The following is a 21,930-nucleotide window of genomic DNA, read 5'->3' on the forward strand; positions in this document are numbered from 1 at the left end:
AACTATCTGATCTTTGACAAACCTGACAAAAACAAGAAATGGGGAAAGGATTCCCTATTTAATAAATGGTGCTGGGAAAACTGGCTAGCCATATGTAGAAAGCTGAAACTGGATCCCTTCCTTACACCTTATACAAAAATTAATTCAAGATGGATTAAAGACTTATATGTTAGACCTAAAACCATTAAAATCCTACAAGAAAACCTAGGCAATACCATTCAGGACATAGGCGTGGGCAAGGACTTCATGTCTAAAACACCAAAAGCAATGGCAACAAAAGCCATAATCCACAAATGGGATCTCATTAAACTAAAGAGCTTCTGCACAGCAAAAGAAACTATCATCAGAATGAACAGGCAACCTACAGAATGGGAGAAAATTTTTGCAACCTACTCATCTGACAAAGGGCTAATATCCAGAATCTATAATGAACTCAAACAAATTTACAAGAAAAAAACAAACAACCCCATCAAAAAGTGGGCAGAGGACATGAACAGACACTTCTCAAAAGAAGACATTTATGCAGCCAGAAAACACATGAAGAAATGCTCATCATCACTGGCCATCGGAGAATTGGGATTTTTAAAGTAAGAAGGGGAAAAAAAGCAACACTCTTAGCTCCTTTATCCAGTACTCCTGACTCTGCAATGTAGATTGTTTCCTCCTGTAATTGGCAAAATGCTGCAGGTTTTCAGTCCCTCGGTGGAAGTGACTTAGGAAGGGGCATTAATTCTTTCAGTTCACTAGGGCGTCATTTGGCAAATTACTATATGTGAGCAATAAATCAAAGAGTTCGAAGATGCCTCGAGAAATTCTCCAGGATTATTCTCTTGCCTCCTGGTAAATTAGAAACATACTATATCCAATAACAAGAGTATATATATTTTATATTATAAACATTATGGCTAAAAAATCATGGAAGAACTATTATTATTTTACAACCCCCTCTTTTTAAATGTTTTCCTAAACATATATGGTATGTATGTATATTTCAAACTGTCAAAAATCCCTGGATTGCAAATAAAATTCAACTATCCCACTTGCAAAATGAATGGGTTAATTGTTCTTACTTTAGACTCATAAGTTTTCAAAGGATAATGTAAGCTGTTAAAAATTTAAAACAAATATACTTTATTTGGTGACTTAATAGATAACAGAATAGAATTAGTTGTAAAAATTTATACTAATCAAAATAATGAACTAATGTCATTTTGAATTGACACCTATATAAATTCTGATTTAAACATATTTTTACATCTCAAAAGAAAGAGCATAGCGTTAAGTATAAGAATCCATTTCAGCCATAGATTGGCATAGCAATTATCTGATCTTATAAGGTTAAAAATATGAGAACATTTTCATAATGATATTAAAGTATTAATTAGTAAAAGAGTTGCTCGATTATATTCCATAAAGATAGAAAAAGAAAATTTTAAGATAAATTCTTATTAGGTAAATATTTTTCCCTCAAATAAGGGAATACATAAGGAGATGAAAAATGCTCAAACTTTTTATAAATAAGAAAAAAAAAATCAACCATATAAAAACCACATGACATCAAAAGGTATAGTTCTAAATGCTAGCCATAGAAATGCATTATTATATTATGATACTATTTATCTGTTCATAAACATGACCTGCCTCCCCAGTGCAATTTTAGGACCAATGGAAAGGAGATCCTACATCCTTTTAAATTCCCCTGAACCCTAGTGCATGGGAACAATATATAGTACTTTCTCAAAATAAAAAGCAGGATGATGAAGAAATTGCATTTACTATGCAAGAGCTGAATACAAAGGGAGATTAGTGGACTATCTGGAAAAAGAGAAAGATTATTAATATTTACTTTAAGACATAAAGTCAGAAACTATAGCCTGTGTGACAATTCTCATCTGCTGCCTGTGTGCGTATGGCACACAAGCTAAGAATGGGTTTTACATATTAAATGGTTGGGGAGAAATCAAAAGAATAATACAATTTTGCAACACATAAAAATTACACGATATCCAAATTTCTCTGCGCATAAAGTTTGCTAGGAACAAAACCATGCTCGTTCAGGTATGTATTTGTCTGCTTTCATACCACAACAGCATAGTTGAGTAATTGCGACAAAGACGACAAGCCTAAAATATTTACTAACTAGCCCTTCAAAGAAAAAGGCTTCTGACTCCTGCTTTAGGAGAAAGCACATACAAGGAGGTAAAAATAAACCTTTTTTTTTTTTAATTGCAATCAGATTCCAGATGGACCCTAAGAGCTCAATTATGGAAACGCAAGGGGAAAAACAGCAGCAGCAACAACAACAACAACAAAAAACCGAAGAGGAAAAGAGAGCTGAGTGGAAAAAGTCTTTGAAAATTTAGTCCTAAAATTTATATTTACATTCTCATCCTCTCCTGAAGTCACAGAAAGAGGGAACTTCTGCTTTAAGAGGACATTTGAATCCACTGGAGAGGAATAAAGCATTGAAGAGAGAGGAAGTGAACTCCTCAGAGAAAACTCTAATATGAGAAACACAGTTCCAGAGAGAAGTTTATGTTACTTCATTTTTCTGTCTCATTTCTTTCAAGCTCTAAGCATGAGTAAGTGTTAATGGTAAGTAAATATGTATTCTCTCTGCCATCCTAAAAACAGAAGGAGGGGGACCACTTGTAAAATTAAACACTGGCTATAAAAATAATTTATCCATATGTAGGATTTTTTTCAGTTGGAGAAAGCACCCAAGCCTACAGGGTGTGTGCCTAGGTTCTGCAATAACAATGCAATAGAAACAGTCACAATTAACATACAGGCACACAAACACAGAAACACATTTTCATGCTTTCACTATAGTTACTTATGGGAAAAAATCAAATAAAATGAGGGCAATGGAAGGCAAACAAAACATGCAGATACTTATTTTTTGACAAAACTTTAATGTGAAGTATTACAACTGTCTGAAAATTTAACTCTCCAACAAGGTCTTTCTTGTGAAACCGTTGTTTATCTTGCAAGTTCCTACAGATTCTCAATTCTGTACCTATAATTTTCCTATCCCTTGAGCCCTGGTAAAGTTTTCACGGAAAAAAATGAATGTTTTTGAGATTCTACATTTAATCTCGTAATTATTCTAAGGCAATAACATCTTTCCAGTGTTACAGATTTCATACCAAAAAAAAAAAAAAAAAAAGGTTATTTAGGGCTGGGCGCAGCAGCTGACACCTGTAATCTCAGCACTTTGGGAGGCCAAGTCGGGCAGATTGATTGAGACCAGGAGTTCGAGACCAGCCAGGGCAACATGGCGAAACTCCGTCTCCACTAAAGATACAAAAATTAGCCAGGCGTGGTGGCAGACACCTATAATCCCAGCTACTGGAAGACAGAGGCACGAGAATCATTTGAACCCACGACGGGGAGGTTGCAGTGAGCCGTGACCATGCCAGTGCACTGCACTCCAGCCTGGGTGACAGAGCAAGACTCTGTCTCAAAAAAAAAAAAAAAAAAAAAAAGAGAGAGAGAGAGAAGTTATTTAGAACTAACAGTATGCAAGGCACTGTGCTGGCAGCTATGGGAGACACAAAGGAATGCAAAGTCATGACCCTCCACAGGATTATAACCTCAGCGGAAAGACAGACAGGTGTATAAGCAACTATGATACAAGGCAAATGGAGGTAATGCTTTAAAAGAGCTAGACGGGAAGGAGAGATTACCTCTGGTGGGAAATTTTAGATGACTTCATGACAATGTTGTGCTCTAGCCATAAAGGAAACATAACACTTCTTTTTTTTTTCTTTTTCTTTTTTTTTTGAGACAGACTCTCACTCTGTCACCCAGGCTGGAGTGCAGTGTTCATGATCTCGGCTCACTGCAAGCTACACCTCCCGGGTTCATACCATTTTCCTGCCTCAGCCTCCCGAGTAGCTGGGACTACAGGCGCCCGCCACCACGCCCGCCTAATTTTTTATATTTTTAGTAGAGACGGGGTTTCACCGTGTTAGCCGGGATGGTCTCGATCTCCTGACCTCGTGATCCGCCCGCCTCGGCCTCCCAAAGTGCTGGGATTACAGTCGTGAGCCACCGCGCCCGGCCCATAAGATTTCTTTAATAAGAGATGCAGCAAAGAACATTCTAGGAAGACATTATTATATTATAGAGGCATGAGAGGGTATAGTCTTGTCTGCCTCACTCTCAGATTCATAAACCATGGGAAGGGCCTAGGAATCTGTGATATTAACAAGCTCCCTAGGAGATTCTGATGGAGGGGTTCTGCAAACTGCACTCTAAGACTGATATAAAATATCTACCAAGAAATAGAGTAGGGAAGAGCAGGAACAAGGTATAGTGTGAAAGCTATAGGCTTGATAATAGAGTGAGAAAGCAAGTCTAAGCTTGTGGCAAAGAGTCAATGTAATTTTCAGTGTAAGGCAATGAGTGCCTTACTGTGTCAATTTTATATATTTACAATTAGGTCAAATAGATCCATTTGCATGAAATTCAAAAACTGGCAAAAATAATCTATGGTATTAGAAATCACGATAATGCTTCACCATGGGGGTAGCATGGAGAGACTGAAAAGGGGCAGAAGGGGGTCTCTGAGGTATCATTAAGGTTCCGTTTTTAATCTAAGTGCTGGTTAAAGGGACGTGTTCAGTTTGTTGTGCAAATTCATCTAACTGCACCTTTATATTATGCATGCTTTTCTACCGAAGTATATTATACTTCAGTAAGAAGTTGTAAAAATTAGGCTGAGTGGGTGTATTTCAACTAAAAGAAAACATCCTATAATTGTTATCTTATTAATCTCATAAAATTTCATGATAACTTAATACCGCTTTCAATTCTCTGAAAGTTATATAAATGTGATAAAATAGAATATAAGAGAAATGTTCGAAAACATTATTCAGATCATTCTAATGGGGAAAATAACTTCTTAAAGCTTCCTTGCTAACACTTAAATCCCATCAGATTGAAATTTCTTATTCTAAAGTTATCATCCTTGAGTCTATTATTTATCCTCACTGTCTCAGCTTGCTGTGCCCCTTCACAGTAAAACTTCTTGAAAAAGTTGTCTATAATCTTTGTATCTATTTTCCCACCTTATATTATTTACTCAACCTACTCCTCTGCACCTTCCATATCCATCATCCTGTTGAAATTGCTCTTGTCCAGATCACCAAAAAATTATATGTTGCCAAATCCAATAATCACTTATCTTTTTATTATACTGAGCCCCTCATAACATGCTAGGTTATTAATTACTCCCTCCCTTCAACACTCTTTTTGTATCTTTCATATTACCACACTCTCTTGATCCCCCTCCTAATTCTGGGTATTCTATATTGGATGTCCCTCTTCTGTTCCACTTCTAAATATCTGAGTGTCTCAGGGCTTGATCCTGAGACTATTTATGTTCTCCTGGAGGTCTCTAGTGCCATGGGTCTAGACAGATCCTTAATGTGTATCTCCCAGCCCTGAGCTCTTCTCTAAAATCCAAATTTATATTCAGTTTCCCAGGGTCTCTAATAAACATCCCCAAACTAGCATGTCCAAATAAAAATTCTTGAAACCTTTCGTCCAAATCTGCTCTTAATTTAATATTCTACATCTCAATAAATGGCAATATCCTCATCATAATTGTTCAAGTTAAACATTTAAGAGTTAACACTGATTTATTTTTTTCTCCTACCAATTAAGCCTTGTTGACTACAAATCTGAAATCAGTCACTTCAATCTCTCCAGTACAATCGTCCTTGTCCAAGCCACTATCACCTCTCACAGGGACTGCTCATTTAATGACTGGTCTTTTTATTCCACTTTCACCCCCTACATTCCATTTTCAATAAGCCAGTCAAAGTGAAGCTAATACTCTCCAATCACTTGCCGCCATAATTACAATAAAATCTAAACAATTTATAAAAGCGAACAAGTCTTTATATGAGCTGGCCATTGCCTACCTCTCCAACTCACTCATCCTCAATGTTTTAGCCATATTGGCTTATTGTTGTTGTTGCCCCATGAATATGTGAACTTGTCTTTACACCAAACGCTATGCATTAATGGTACTCCTGCCTAGAATACTGTTCCTTTTGATTGTTACTATAGGAGATCAATATATACCACTCCAAAATATGGTACTTTGACATAAAGATTACTTTTAGTTAGAGGCAAGTAAGAATCAATATAAGCAAAAAGAAGCCTTCCCAGTGCTTCCCTTGTCTAACTAAAAGCAGAAGCTTCTGAGAAATGATAACTGCTGTAAGCCTTCTCTCCTGGGAAATTGTTATGGCCATGAAGAATATGAAAAGTTGATCTCAAGACACACTTGGCATAAACAAACTATACTCCACGTTTCTCCCATATATTTACCTTCCTACAGTTTGGCAACCCTAAATTCATGAACCCCTTTTTTCTTTGCTTTGTCATTTCTCTACAAGTTTACTGTTCTTTGTTCAGATGCTATATAAACCCAGCATTCTAACCACCCCTTTGAGTTACTCATCACTGAGTTTCTACCAGGTGTATGTGCACTGAATATTTTAATAAACTTCTAGGGTTTTACTCTTGTTCATCTGTCTTTTGTCACTCTAACTTTGTAGGACTCCAGCTGGGTAGCCTAGAAGGGTAGAAGGAACATATTTTTCTTCCCCTACATCACAGAGCTGGCCCCTTCTTGTCATTCAGATCTCTGTTTAAATAATATGGCTCAGAAAAAAATGTCCTTGGTTGGGCCTGGTGGGTCACGCCTGTAATCCCAGCACTTTGGCAAGCTGAGGCGGGTGGATCACTTGAGGTCAGAAGTTTGAGACCAGCCTGGGAAACATGGTCAAACCCCATCTCTACTAAAAATACAAAAATCAGCTGGGCATGGTGGTGCATGCCTCTAGTCCCAGTTATTTGGGAGGTGGAGGCACAAGAAAAGCTTGAACATGGGGAGGCAGAGGTTGCAGTGAGCTGAGATTGCACCACTGCACTGCAGCCTGGGCAACAGAGCAAGACTCCAAATGACAGAAAGAAAAAGAAAAAGAAAGAAAGAGGGAGGGAGGGGAAAAAAAAAGAAAAAAAGTCCTTGATAATCTGAACCAAAGTGGTCATCCTGTCACAATCTGTGATTTTACCCTATTTTAAAGTCTCTTTATGCATATTTTTCTAGTTATTTTGTTTTCTGTCTCCTGTAAGAGAATGTAATATCCATGTCGATACAAATCATATCTTGATTGTTAATTGCTGAAATGCCAGTGCGCCCAAAATTGCATGTCCTGTAATAGGTGTTTGATAAACTTTTGTTGAATTCTGAATGTTAAACCCTCTGACAAGTGACCTGACATGATGAATAAAAATTATAGGGTTTAAGATTAAAAATATTTCCATACAAAATTGTTTACTTAATTCACAATGGCTAGGACTTGCCAATGGGTATAGAGGCCACCAGAAACTGGTGAACTATTTGTTAAAATCTCATAATATGAGAGGAATCATATTATTAACTGGCCACTATTCTGAGTTTTGAAAAACACTTCACGACTTTAAAAAATGATTCAAATAAAGCGAGGAGATGAGTAATGCAAGTAATGCCAAGTATGACTTGTGTTTATCTAATAATGGTCTTTGTTACTTACAGCCACATGGAATTTTAGGGCTGCAAACAACAAGGAGAGGGACCTCCTTCTGTAATCACAGTGTTGCTATAATTACAGATAAAGGTTTGTCAGCATTTCCATTAAAAGAACTTAACTAAGGTGCTAAATGTCCATTAGCCTAATATATGGCTTATAATATCTTAGCTAACTGCCTATTAAAAACAGCTAATTAAAAACGGATGGATTTTTAAATAAAATTATGTAAATACCCAGAAGAAATCAACCCTTTAAGTGTGCACATTTCTATAACAATATAAGTGCAAGCTTTTTTCCCGAATATTTGAATTGTCTATTTGTATGCATTATTTGTAAAACTCAACCTAAAATGTTCTGGAAAGGGATTACATAACAATAAGCTCAATGTTGTCATAAGAAGGAAGAAGGAACGGCTTGACTACTGTGGTGGACGCTGATGAACTACTCAGATTTCCCTTCGATAGAGAGCTTGTCCCAGCAGGTGGAAGGGCTGGTGGCAGACAGCCTTCAGATCCCAGCTTTAGGGGTTGTCCCAGCCATGAAGACCCCCTTGCACAAGGTCATGACTTATTTCTGAGAAGGCTATCATCCAATGACTGATCAAGGCAGGAGTAGTAAGGCTCACTGCTCTTAGGACTACTCTGAAGGTTCATTTGAAGCTCTGAAGCTTCCCATATGTCTGGTCAATTGGGAAACAGCTCTATGGAGGTGCCCAATGATATTGAAAGTATCCACGTAGGCCACATACACAAAGTTCAACTGCAGATTGACCCACGTCTTGACAAATGCTCGGTGATCCTTCCAACATGCGGAGATAGGAAGTCTCGAGAGGAAGTCTACCAAGGCAATATTCCACCCAACTCTGTGTCTTTAGGGAAGTCCCTTACCTTATGGGAGGTGGCGATAGAACATTTCTCATCTGCCTTTCTGGTTATGGTGAGACATATAATGTTCCATCTCAGCTCCCCTTAAAGTACAGCTGCAGAGTATAAAACAGAGTGCACACTACTTGTGTTGCATGTCATCTGGTCTCTTTAATCTTGGTATCATACTGTGGGACAAGTGACACAGGAAACTGACACCATGCTGATCATACTTTTGATGCCTATAAAACTGTTTGGGTTGACTGTCTCATTAACTGCTGAATCTGTCAGCCTGCTTAACACTAAGGCTGTTATCGGGCCTGCATTACAGCTCAACTTCTCTTTCTGTCCAATCCTGCTTCTAAGCCCTCTCTTGAATATGTATTGTTCCAGTGGGCATTCCCTGATAAGTATTCTGCATATTAAACTTTATTTTAGAGTCTGGCCGGGCGAAGTGGCTCACGCCTGTAATCCCAGCACTTTGGGAGGCAGAGGTGGGTGGATCGCCTGAGGTCGGGTGTTTGAGACCAGCCTGACCAACATGATGAAACCCCGTCTCTACTAAAAATACAAAATTAGCCAGGCATGGTAGTACTTGCCTGTAATCCCAGCTACTTGGGAGTTTGAGGCAGAAGAATCACTTGAACCCATAAGGCGGAAATTACAGTGAGACGAGATTGTGCCATTGCACTCCAGCCTGGGCAACGAGAGCAAAATTCTGTCTCAAATAATAATAATAATAAATAAAAATAAAAATGTTTTAGAGTCTGTTTCCCAGAGAACCCAACCTGTAACACCTACTTAGTATGTCAAAGCAACCAAGGAAGTCAAGGGCTGTATTATTTCTCTTTTTATTTGGCTGTCAGGAGTTGTGTTTATTACTCTATCTGAGGAGCCCAGAGTGATTTTTATGTACACTATGTCTTTTTGCAGTTTCATATTACATGTTCTTAGTTGCTTTACTAGATGACTGCTGAGCAGGCATCTGGGCCATCTCCACTGAAGTTGTGCAACCTCTTCCAATACAACTCCAGCAGGCAGCCAGGTTTGGAAGTACTCTATTCCATTACATCTGAAAAGTATGCCTTTTGTTTTCGAGACAGGATCTCACTCTGTCACCCAGGCTGGAGTGCAGTGGCAGGAGGGAGCATAGCTCACCATAGACTTGACCTCATGGGCTCAAACGATTCTCCCATCTCAGCCTCCTGAGTAGCCAGGGCTACAGGTGCACACCACCTCGCCCAGCTGGCTATCTCTCTCTCTCTCTCTCTCTCTCTCTCTCTCTCTCTCTATCTGTTTTGTAGAGATGAGGCCTATTTTACTCAGGCTGGTCTTGAACTCCTAGCCTCAAGCGATCCTCACACCACAGCCTCCCAGTGTTGGGATTACTAGTGTGAGGCACTGCACCTGGCCACTATTTCCTTTTATTATTTCCACTCATTTGTTTTATTGCTCCCTTTCTGAGCAAAGATGATGCTTTAACATCCTTTGTGAAAAACAGCCTTTGAGGTTAACATACATCTACTTCTCAGTTTTCCTGCAACTAGATTCTTCTACCCCATAGAAAAATAGTCTCAATTACAACTAGTCCTAAGATCAGCTCTTTGGGGCTATTTGATTATTCAAAAGTCCTATGTAAATTGAAGACCTAAAGGATAAAAAGATCCCTCCCAACCATACCTCCCCTACATGTGCGATGAAAGCTTCAGCTGAGCTAGATGGCCCCTTTAATGGTGTTTTTAATTTATACCTGCTCTTGATGGCAGAGAAAATAAAGGAGCTCTCCAAAGGGATTTAGGTGTGGGAGTCAATATTAGATCCAAAGCAAGGGTCATTCTGTTCCTATGTTTCCAAGGGCTTTCTCATTTACTCAATCTAATATTTTTTAAGCACCTCTTATTGTCCTAGCTACCACGCTGGATGAAATGGTCAGAAAGCACTACATGTATTTGACCTCAGAAAAGTAACAGAAAGCCTATTCTGACATTTTAAATAACATTTTAAGAAGTCCTGCATAACTCCTTTCTATTATTTTATGAACATAGTCCATGGAGGTCTCCAGCTAGCAACCCGTGAACTTAACCTAAGGCTTCTATTTAATGAGTCTGATAGCCACCTGAATCAAAAATCTTTTTTTTTTTTTTTTTTTTTTGAGACGGAGTCTGGCTCTGTCGCCCAGGCTGGAGTGCAGTGGCACGATCTCGGCTACCAGCGTAAGCCACCATGCCTGCCTGGCTGATTTTTTGTATTTTTAGCAGAGACGGGTTTTCACTGTGTTAGCCAGGATGGTCTCTATCTCCTGACCTCATGATCCGCCTGCCTCAGCCTCCCAAAGTGCTGGGATTACAGGTATGAGCCACCGTTCCTGGCCCTGAATCAAAAATCTTTTGCATATATAAGGAAAAAAAATCAACAGTGTTGTGTAAGGGGCTCATAGGCACTTCATGGATTGAGGTAGCTTACAAGGCAAAATAACAGGGATGTGCCACAAAACAATTCAATACACTACTGGATTCTTTGAACCGAAACCTTGAAGACAGCACAAATCTGTTCCAATACTTGGGAGATCAACCATTTAAAAGTAACATGTCATTTACAACTTCTGCCTGCTCTTCTGTTCTAACCTGCTCTTCTGTGGCTGTTCATCGCAGCCACATTTGTAGGTTTAAATGTTCAGGTTGCCTAGAAAGCTTTGCATATGCAAATATATGCATAATCATCTGGTTATGCTTTCTATCAGACTCTAAAGCTGCTTTATTCTCTCCAACATTCTTCTTCTAATGTTTCATAAATAGGGCTGTAACCTCAACCTTAAATTCCAAATATTCTGAATTTTCATTTTGTCTATAATTGTATTTTGTCAAGTTTTTTTTTTACTAATATTTAAAATGAACTTTAAATGTTTCTGAATTTTAACATTGAAACCTCAAATTCTTGCACACTCACCTTAGGCAAGTAAAAAAGCTTTGGAGCTTGAGTTACTAAGGACTTAGTCAAGGAAAGAGACAATACAGAGAGTGAGTGAGTGTGTGTTTGTGTATGTGCACGTGTGTGTTTTGAGGGGTTGTTGGTGCATTGCATATGACATCGAGAAGTGAGGGATGTGAAAACCAAGATGTTTCCATCCCAAGGCCGTGTGACCTGATTCAGAGCTGCATCTCATTCACCTCTTAGGTCCCTGGTTGGAGTGCCTTTTTCAAATGTCTCTGCCCAAAATGAGGGATATCTTCTTATTAAACCATCCAGTCAAAACGAGTGATCTTTCTAATACATACAAAGACTCAGGATATGCCAAATGCAGATATGCAAATGACCAAGGCCTATTTTCAAGGATTATTGCTAAGATAATTATTTGGGATAAAACTTAATAAACACAAGTAGTATCTGCTTTATAGATTATGGTGTCAAATTGAATATGAATATCAGTTGTTTGCAATAGGGAACATATTTTCCACATAAGCATTGGATACTTAGTAGCTCAGTTGCCAACTACACTGCTGAATCTAACTTAAGCTATTTAATGAGGACGATAGACCTGCTATTGGGATTATGGAATTCAGAAAACAGTAAATTCACTCTGAGAGCAACTGAGATCCTCTGAAATGGGGCCTTGGAAGGCGGGGAATTAATAACAGGGCCTTTGAGTATGGCCTCACAAGTTGTAAATTGCTTCCAGAGGCACTCAGCTGAGAGGCACAGAGAAGCTGAAATCTTCAAGCCACGAAACCTGGCCCCGGGCTCTATCTGCCCAGTAAAAGGACCACTGTTTTCTTTCTCTCAAGGGATCCACATGGGCTAGCACGTGTCTTAAGTGTTTGGGTTATCATGCTGACTATACACTCCTGAAAGGTAAGCCAAATTATTCCTTCCTAGACAAAAGCAAAAAATATATGAAGAAAAATAAACAACTTGAGAGGTGAGATACTTGCCACAAGTTTGGATGGACAAAACTTGTAAATTGAGCATTCATTGCAGAATCCATGCTTATTTTAAGTGTAAGTTATATACACACACACACATATGTATATGCATATATAAGTATGCATACATATACACATATTTATTTATATTTAAATAATGTTTTATTTGTAAGAATGAAAGCGGTACAAGTGCAATTTTATTATGTGAGCATGTTGGATAGTGGTGAACTTTGGATTTTTAGTGTATCCATCACCCAAATTATGTACATTGTACCCATTAATTTATCATTGATCCCCTTGCACACCCCCACACTTGAGTCTCCAATGCTTATCACTACACACTCTATGTCCATGTGTATATGTATATACATTATTTGTCTTTCACTTATAAGTGAGAACATGGGATATCCTTCTGCTTCTGAGTTGTTTCATATATATATATATATACACACACACATACACTGATATTGATGGCTTTTCTCTAGAAAAAGCATAAATCTCTATATTTATCAAACTATGCACTTATGATATCTGGCAATATCTTATCTACTAAAAAAAAATGTGTACAATGTGCCCCAATATCTAGCAATCTCACTTCTGGGTATACACCCATGTGAAATATGTAAATTTTTATGCCAAAAGACATAGAATAGAATATATGTCTGTGGCAGCACTATTTATAACACCTAAGTTATCAATAAAACTGTTACAATTACCGTATGGAATATTATGCAGCCCATAAAATCATTGTTTAATAACTACACACAAGAGAATGGCTGATACACAAATACAATGCACTAAGAAGCCAGACATTAAAGAGCATATATTGTATAATTCAGCAAAAATATAGTAGGGCAAAACCAATCTATGCTGTCACAAATCAGATCAGTGATTACTCTTGGGAGACTAATGATTGCAAAGAGGAACCGGGGTGCTGCTTTGTTTTCTTAAAGTGGATGCTGATTACATGACTGTCTTTAGATTTTGAGGTATATACTTGTGATAGGTGCACTTTTTATTGTATATGCACTTTAATAAAATTATTTAAAATAGAGTACAGATCTCTAAAATGTTAGAATACCATAGTTTTCATCTTTTTGCTATTGCTATGAACCACATCCAGAGTAAGGTGTTTCGTGTATATTATCTTTAATTCATACCATATGGATCGTATGGCCTGTCTGGTCAGGATGATTACCCTCATTGCACAAGTGATCCAGCCTTGGACGCAATAACTGAATACATTAATTGGCATTCATCCTTTGTTGTTGGGTGGGGGGGAAGAAGCACAATCATCATCATTGTGGATGTGTTCATGATATGAATTGTCACTCCAAGTTTCCTTGATGCTTTTGGAGTACAAAGATGATGTAGCTGCTTGAGGCCACTCATCCTAGAAGCAGTCTGGAGAGGCATGTGACAGTAGATGCTAATTGACATGCTTATTTGTCTGTGTCAACAATCTAATTAAGGTTTTTTCCTGCCTAGTAGATTGGTCTAATTTTAATTCGCGGTACCAAAAAAGAAAGACTTCCGGGTAAATAGAACAAAAAAAGTCTTCAGAAGAAACAAAAAAAGTACAAAAACCAACTTAAATGGCCTGTAGCTCCAAAAGTACTTTGTTGACAAAGAATTCTGTGAACATATCATATATATTATTGACTAAAAAACCTTCAAAGTTCAGCACAATGCTCTGATCCCTAGATATTTTATTTTATAGTCTACACACTGTTAAGGTTTTTGATGTTAAGAATTGAAATGAGAGTAGTATCCTTATAAAGCATTCTTGCCTATCTTCACCACCACTCCCTTTCTAATGACTAGGAAAGAGTATAATGTAAAATAAAAACTTGATTCAAAATTTTTGAGCATGAAAAAATTATCATGAGGGAATTCTTCTCCTTAACTTATCCACTGATGTAGAAATGTACGTGTAATTGTTAGAGAAAAATAATAAAATGGATGTTGACGATATTTCCCAGAAGAATTAAAAAATTTGAAATTAAGTTAGTAAAGCTGTTATTCCGTCATTATTTCAGGGTCTTTTTTCAAACCTCTGAAGTACATGTGGAAAAACGCTACATAAACTTAGCAGAAACGTTAATTTCTGCAACTTATTAACTTAGTTATTAGCCTATAATTCAAGATCCTTGAGTATCATTAAAGGACCCACACAGGTACATCATTTTAATGATATATGTGAGAAAATAGATATATAAAAGTAGGAACACGATCTGGACATTAAGAAATAATTTTGACATTCTCCTTACTGATACATCATGTTGTGTGTTGGAATTTTTGCCCTGATATTCACCCCCTAGTCTGAGTCAATCAGACCTGGAATTCTCCTGATGACTGGTTCTAGACTAAGAGCAGTCTCATGTCCTAAATTGGCTCAACTGGATTGAAGAGACACATTCCAACCAGGTGGAAGAGGTTTTCTCTCTCTTCAGCTTGTAGCTTAAAAGCCAATTTATGACTATAGGAGGAATAAAACTTAGGAATTCATGAGCATAAAGAGTAAGGCCAGTAATCAAAGCATCCCTATACTTGGCAAACCTGGCCACTCTGAGACTTCTCTTTGGAGGATTCCACCTCTGCTACATCTAGACAATGACTCAGTGTTATTCCTGGATATAAGGCACTGCTGGGAATACACAGATGAATCTGACATGAATTCTATAATGAGTTTCTAAGGAGAATAATGAATTTTGGTAATGGGAAATGAAAGTGGGGAAATGTATTATTTTATGGACTTGACCTTAGTCTATAATATGGGTGTCTGCCACTCGTTCTACAATCCATTAGCAAATCATTTAACTTAAAAATATTTTATCCATATGTTAAATTGGGCTACTAAAACATATAATGAAAGGGCATATAGAGATACGGGCTTCTTTAAGGAAATACAATAACAGCTAATATTCCTAGGAGCTTTATGCATATCAGGCACTGTGCTAAACACTGAATAAGCAATTTCTTAATCTTCACATGAACCCCATGAGATAGACATGGTTTTCCCACATTTTACAGTTGACGAAATAGAAGAGATTTCAGCCACTTGTTCAAGGTCATTTGTTAAAGGTCAGACAGGTTTCATGGTGAAACCTGGAAAGTAATCTCAGATAGTTTCTCAAATTGAAGCTCTCAACCAGGAACTCTTTTTACCTCCAACATATATTCAGACATGGCATAAGCAGAGGACAGAGGCTGTTCTATGAAGCGATGACTAAAAAAAAAAAAGTACAAATATTTATTTTAGCCATCGTGAGCTAAAAAAGTGGGCTTTCCTAAGCAGTTGCGTAATAGGAGAAAAGCTGATGAATAATGAGACAGAAGGGTTGGTTTTGAGGCAGAGGGGCTTTGGAGACTAAAGCAAATACTTAAATGAGAAGAACTCTGAAGTGTGTGTGTGTGTGTGTGTGTATGAAAACAGAAGTTCCATAATTAATAATCTACTATGTGCCAAATACTGCTATGCACAATCACTACAAAAGTGAATGGCCTTGATCCTTTCCTTTTACTACAGAGAATGACACATATAAATAAACCATGTCAATCTGCTATGACAAGTGCTAAGGTTGAAGTTCATTGAGTGTTCAGCCAGAGCCCTAAAAGAAACTACTGACTGCCACATGTATGTAAAGGCAAGCAAGACAAGGTTTCCTGGATGAGATGAGGCCTGGGCTGAAACATGAACTGAAAAATGTGTTTTTCTGGAAATCCATTCAATATGCAATATTTAGGTAACCCTTTGCTTAAAGACAAAGTATTTGTTATTTGAATTTATGTATAGTAAAATCCGCTCCTTTTGAAGAAAAGTTCTGTGAGTTCTCACAAGGGGTTAGTCGTGTAGCCATCATCACAGGCAAGACACAGCTTCATCACCCCGCAAAACTCTCTTGTGCTGTCCTTACCCCCATCTCACCTCCTCAGAACCAATCTCTTGTAACCTTTCTACTCTGCGGTGTATTGTTCTGAAAATGACATATGTTTATTTTATAACTTTTAAATTAGGTTCAGGGGTACACGTGCAGGTTTGCTATATAGGTGAACTGCATTTTGTGGGGGTTTGGTGTAAAGGTTATTTTCTCACACAGGCACTAAACATAGTACCCAATAATTATTTTTCCTGATCTTCTCCCTCCACTTGCGTTCCACCCTCCAGTAGGCCCCAGTGTGTGTTACTCCCCTCTTTGTGTCCATATGTTCTCATAATTTAGCTTCCACTTATAAGTGAGAACACGCAGTATTTGGTTTTCTGTTCCTATATAAGTTTGCTAAGGATAATGGCCACCGGCTCCATCCGTGTCCCTGCAAAGGACATGATCTCATCCTTTTTAATGGCTGCATAGTATTCCATGGTGTATATGTACCACATTTTCTTTATTCAGTCTGTTCATTGATAGGCATTTAAGTTGATTCCATGTCTTTGCTATTGTGAGTAGTGTTGCAATGAACATACACAACATGTATATGATGTCTTTATGGTAGAATGATTTCTATTCCTTTGGGTAAATGCCCAATAATGGGATTGCTGGGTCAAATGGTAATTCTTTTGTAAGTTAAATCACCACACTGCTTTCAACGACTGAACTAATTTACATTCCCACCAGCAGTGCGTTAAGTGTTCCTATTAAGAGATTATTAAATCCCTGTCCTTCAAGGAAGTTATCTGAAGTAGTCAAGAACTACACAGAGATCACTGAGTCAAAGATTTGAAGAACAATTGGAATCTTACAGCTAGCTACTATCAGAAATAACAACCCGTCCTAAATATTATGGAGTTAATAATTTTCTACTTACATTATGTTTAATGAGTCCTCATCAAGAAATCATGAGTAACATAAAGTTAATAAAAAGAGATGACATGATAGAATCTCCAAGAAGTTGAATCACAGATTACCTTCAAAGTTTACCTGAACAAATCAACAGAAATTGCATAGAAATAGAAAGCTCTAGAAGTCCATTAGGAGGGGAGTTAGAACACCTTCAGAGAAAAACAAACAGGAAAAGTGAAATTTAACTATCCAAGGAAAATGTGTGAAAGACATATTTAAATCCCTGTCACTAACAAAGCTGAAGGAAGAGTGTCTTCCGATTGCAGGTGTTTCTTCTACCTACATGAAAAACTGGGAAATGGGCAAGTGAAGAGCCCAGATGTATCTCTGAAGAAAGAACCCTCCCACCTTACAGCTACTAGAGTGGACAACCCACTTGTAAGGTGGGGATTATTCATCAGCGTTGTCCACAGCCTCAGGGAAATACTCCTCAGAGACATCTCATTCCTTGCTCCATTGCTTCTGATCATGAAGTCCATTTCGTGATCACTGCTCTCTAATTCTAAAACTTCTAACCATGAGATAAGTTTCTAAGTTACCCTCACACACTCAGGTATCCAGTTTCTGAAAAGTTAGTACAAGTAATGTGAATGAAAGAGTATTCTGGTCTGGATGTGATTTTGAATTTTTTTTTTTTTTTTTTTTTTTTTTCTGCTGGGACAATCCAATCTACGTGAGCCAACCCAAAGGTGAGGGACAGACCCTGGTTAAAGGAGATGCTTCAACACAGGCCATCCTATGAGGTGCTGTCTGAGAGGCCAGTCACCCTCTCCGAAAGCTCTGCTCATATGTTTAATTTTCAGCAACAGATATTGCAAGAGAAAAGCATGCTCTGTCATTTTCCTATGATTAGACAACTAATAAATAAGCCAGCTCTGGCTTAAATGTAGCGCTTTTAACTCAGGCCATGCCCATTTTTTTATGCCACACATCTTCTCAGGCACAGCGGGAACACACTTGCGGCTTAGCAGAAGCAGATGATTTTTTCAAAGAAGAGAAGAGAAGACACCTTTGGCAAAACAGTGCTGATAAACTACTAGTCAGGAGCTTTGACAGAATGTTAAAGAAAAGCTGATTTTCTTAGATTTTTTTCAGGACAACATCTCTGTTATCCTTGAATTGAATTCTTATTCCACACGTCAAAATCCATATCTAAGAAACACCAGAGAATTCTTCCAGATACATAGAAACCTATATATTTTTTTCAGTGATAAGCAGTTTGATTATAAAAGATATAAAACATGGCTGATAAAAAAGCATGGCTTAGATGTCGAGTAAATATTGTAGCTAAATCCTGAAAGCTCAACATCAATAAATAATGGAAGCTTTAGAAATCAATTCTCTGGAAAACATCCCTAATTTAGAATACTCAAAGGGCTGCTGAAGCTATTTTTTTGGCAGTTCCAATCTCCACAGGTGATCTATAGCCTGAACTAAACCTAAAGCCATCAGATTTTCCAAGTTTAAAACATTTTAAAATGGTCACATCTAATCCACAGGTTTTTAAAGTTACAGTTAATAATCATGTTACCAAAAACATACACTAGAAGAAATGTTATCAAAACATTAATTAAAAGTCATGTTAAAATATATACAAGACATACACTAGAATTTTTTAAAATATTCACATATTAAGAAAATGAAAGTAAGGAAATAATACAATAATTACAAGAACTTCAAGAATTTCTGATAGCGAGTAGCGAACATACTGATCAGTACAAGGGCTTGGGGTTTTATTAATATTTCTGAGGCGTAACTGTCTTAAAAAGGGCCAAAAGTAAAATCTGATAATTTATCAGACTGTCTAAGAAAATGTTAATATTCATCGTCTATAAAATGACGAACTTTTCTTTGGAGCACATGATTTTCAAGAAAACGTGATTCATTATTTCAACATTTAAAATTTGCCTGGAGAGCAGCAGCATCCCTGACAGACTGGCTCATGCTATGGTTCGGTGTCAAGATGAAAACGCTGTCTTAGAGACATGTTCTGGGTTCAATTTCCAGCGGTTTAAAAGATTTCTTGGAATTAGGTTGTGCATGATAATGTGCCTCAATCTAGAAGAGGCACAGGCAACTCCCAGCATGCAAGCAGAGCTCCTGGGTAACATCTGAAAGTATTCACCCACACCGTAATCCGCTGGTTTATTCCACCTTTATGAAACTCCTAATACACTTGTTCACCCTCTGCTTAAGCAGCAACAGCTTAAATGAGGGACACTTCAGACAAGGCCCCTTCTGGGTCTCTTTCTCTTTCAGTACCACAGAGAAAAAGATACAATAGCAGCAACAGCAGTAGATGGAATTTTTATTTGAAACACCACTAAATAGCTTTCAGATGAGGAATACAATTCTTTGGTATTTCTGTTTTAAATAGTGCAGGGGCTGGGCTATGAGATTTTCATATGCTATCTCATTTATTTCATTTATCTATACATGTTTAATTTAGATTGATAATGTAACATTGCATGTGGAGATTCCAGAGCTGAATAATGTAATATATCAAGACAATACCTGCAGAAACAGCTATGCAGTGGAGTATTTTGGTTTTATACTTCCTCAAAAATGTTCATCACGTTATTTTCCCTTTTTTTTTTTTTTTTTTTTTTAAAGAAACACCGGACTGGCTTTGGAGTTATTTAGGGGAAGAGCGCCTTTGGTCTTTAGAGAAAGCTTCCTGGACAGTTCTTGTAACAAATAAAATATCAAGGTGTAATTATATAATATCACTATTAAAAAGCAACTTATTTGTACTATATTTTAGCTGTTTTAACACTAAGTGACCTTACACTCATTCATTGTTTCTATTGCTCCCTGCTATTGTTCCTTTCTAGAAGAATGTTCTCCCTTATATACTGTACTATCACCACTACTTAATTAGTTTTTGTATTCAATAGTCTTGCTCATTGGCGCTAACATTAAACTATGAAATAAGTTAAATATAATGGAAAAAAATAATTTCTTACTTTAATAGTCACTTTAGTCTTCACAATAGGATTCTTTAAATCTATAACCCAATAGTTAACAGCTGAGAAGGATATGAGTGTGTTTAATATAAATTAAAGCATCAATTTCTGTTTTATACCACATTTTCTTTTCCATTCATCGACTGACGGACGTTTAGGTTGATTCCATATCATGGCTAGTGTGAAAAGTGCTGCAATAAACATGGGAACGCAGATATCTCTTCAAATATTCTGATTTCCTTTTCTTTGGATAAATACCCAGTAGTGGGATTGCTGGATGATCTGGTAGCAACACAGACGCTCAACAACCTTCAGCTATCTCTATACAATGCCATTTTAAACACCTTTGGAAGATTATTAAAATATGTTAATTATTTTGTCAGAAAACTAAATATTTAAAAAGCAAGACAGGTCAACAAATGCCAGATTAGAAATTACCATAAATTATTAAAGTCATAAAACATATTGAAATCTTTGGGATGTAATTCAACACATGAGATTTATGACTAATGAAGAAGCATATTATGTAGTATGTCACTTTTGTGCTTTCAGCAAGGAACATAATTTGATTCCTCTATTTCAGTGGGATGAAAACAGCTTGTGCCTCTAGAATTAAGACAATGGCCCACAGAATTAACAGTATGATAATGAATTAAATTCTCTATATTTCACAGAAAATAACAAATAAATTTTTTATGACTGTCAATAAAACCCTCAGATAGTTCAACTCTGTATAACTAACAAGAAAAATTAGTTTAAAATGTCATTTTAACCCTCCTTTAAAAAAAAAGCTTATCTAAATTTACTGGAGATATCAATGAGGTTATGGAGAATTATTTTAAGAAATGTAGAAAGAAACCACAATGGTTCTTTGCTCATTAACATAATGCTACATAATTACAAGAGATGGTTTATAATTACAAGAGGTTAATCATGCTTTGCAAGTTGTAAAATTTACTCTCTTAGGAAATAATTTCAAGAGTCCTACTGATTGTTAACAGGTTAAAAAACCTTCAGTGTTTGTTAACACATTAAAAAGTCTTTATATATTTGGCCTTTACCAAAGTAGGCAGTAGTGACTACGGTCAACTATACTTTAATAGTTTTTAGAACAACTTATAAGTAGTTCTTGAAATGGCAATAAGTGGCAATAATAAATAAAACATTTATGAACACACAATATTGTCAAAACTCCAGTATTCACTTAGATATGTAATCTATGTAACAATATTGCATAATTGAAGAGTTTGCCAAGATAATTACTGGTGTATATATATTTCTCTGTATTTACAAATATTCATGGCAAATATGTAATATCAATAATGCCAAAATGTTTAATTATTTTTGTGAGATATCTCAATACACAAAAATGATAATAGAAATATAAATTAATGTTTGTTAGAGTCTATTTATTTTAGATACACATCTCTTCCTTCAACAGCATTAAGAAATACACAATCTCCAGTGTAGGACCTCCTTATAGAAAAACATTCTATCACTTTGCATAGGGTTATTCAGATGTGCAGGAAAGAACCAAGAAATAATTACTGGTTATCTATTATACTAAAAATCATAGGCCTGAAGGGTACATCAAACAAGGAAGATAGCCAAGAAATGGTGTTCATATTCAAGTATCTTTACTCAGGCTAAGTCTGTAAGTCATGTATTCATAAAACGAGGCTTAGTAGCTGGTGGCAGTACACTGTAAATACCAAATGAGCTGTATAGGACTTTCAGGAAATGATGGT

General features: G+C 36.9%; 1 protein-coding gene across 2 annotated transcripts in view; it reads right to left on the reverse strand.

Annotated features, from left to right (window-relative positions):
- DMD (dystrophin) overlaps positions 1 to 21,930 on the reverse strand; it is a 1,770,560-nt gene that overhangs the window by 988,724 nt on the left and 759,906 nt on the right. The gene's annotated exons all lie outside the window — the stretch shown is intronic.

This window comes from Nomascus leucogenys, chromosome X (assembly GCF_006542625.1).
Source record: "Nomascus leucogenys isolate Asia chromosome X, Asia_NLE_v1, whole genome shotgun sequence".
Taxonomy (NCBI): Eukaryota; Metazoa; Chordata; class Mammalia; order Primates; family Hylobatidae; genus Nomascus; species Nomascus leucogenys.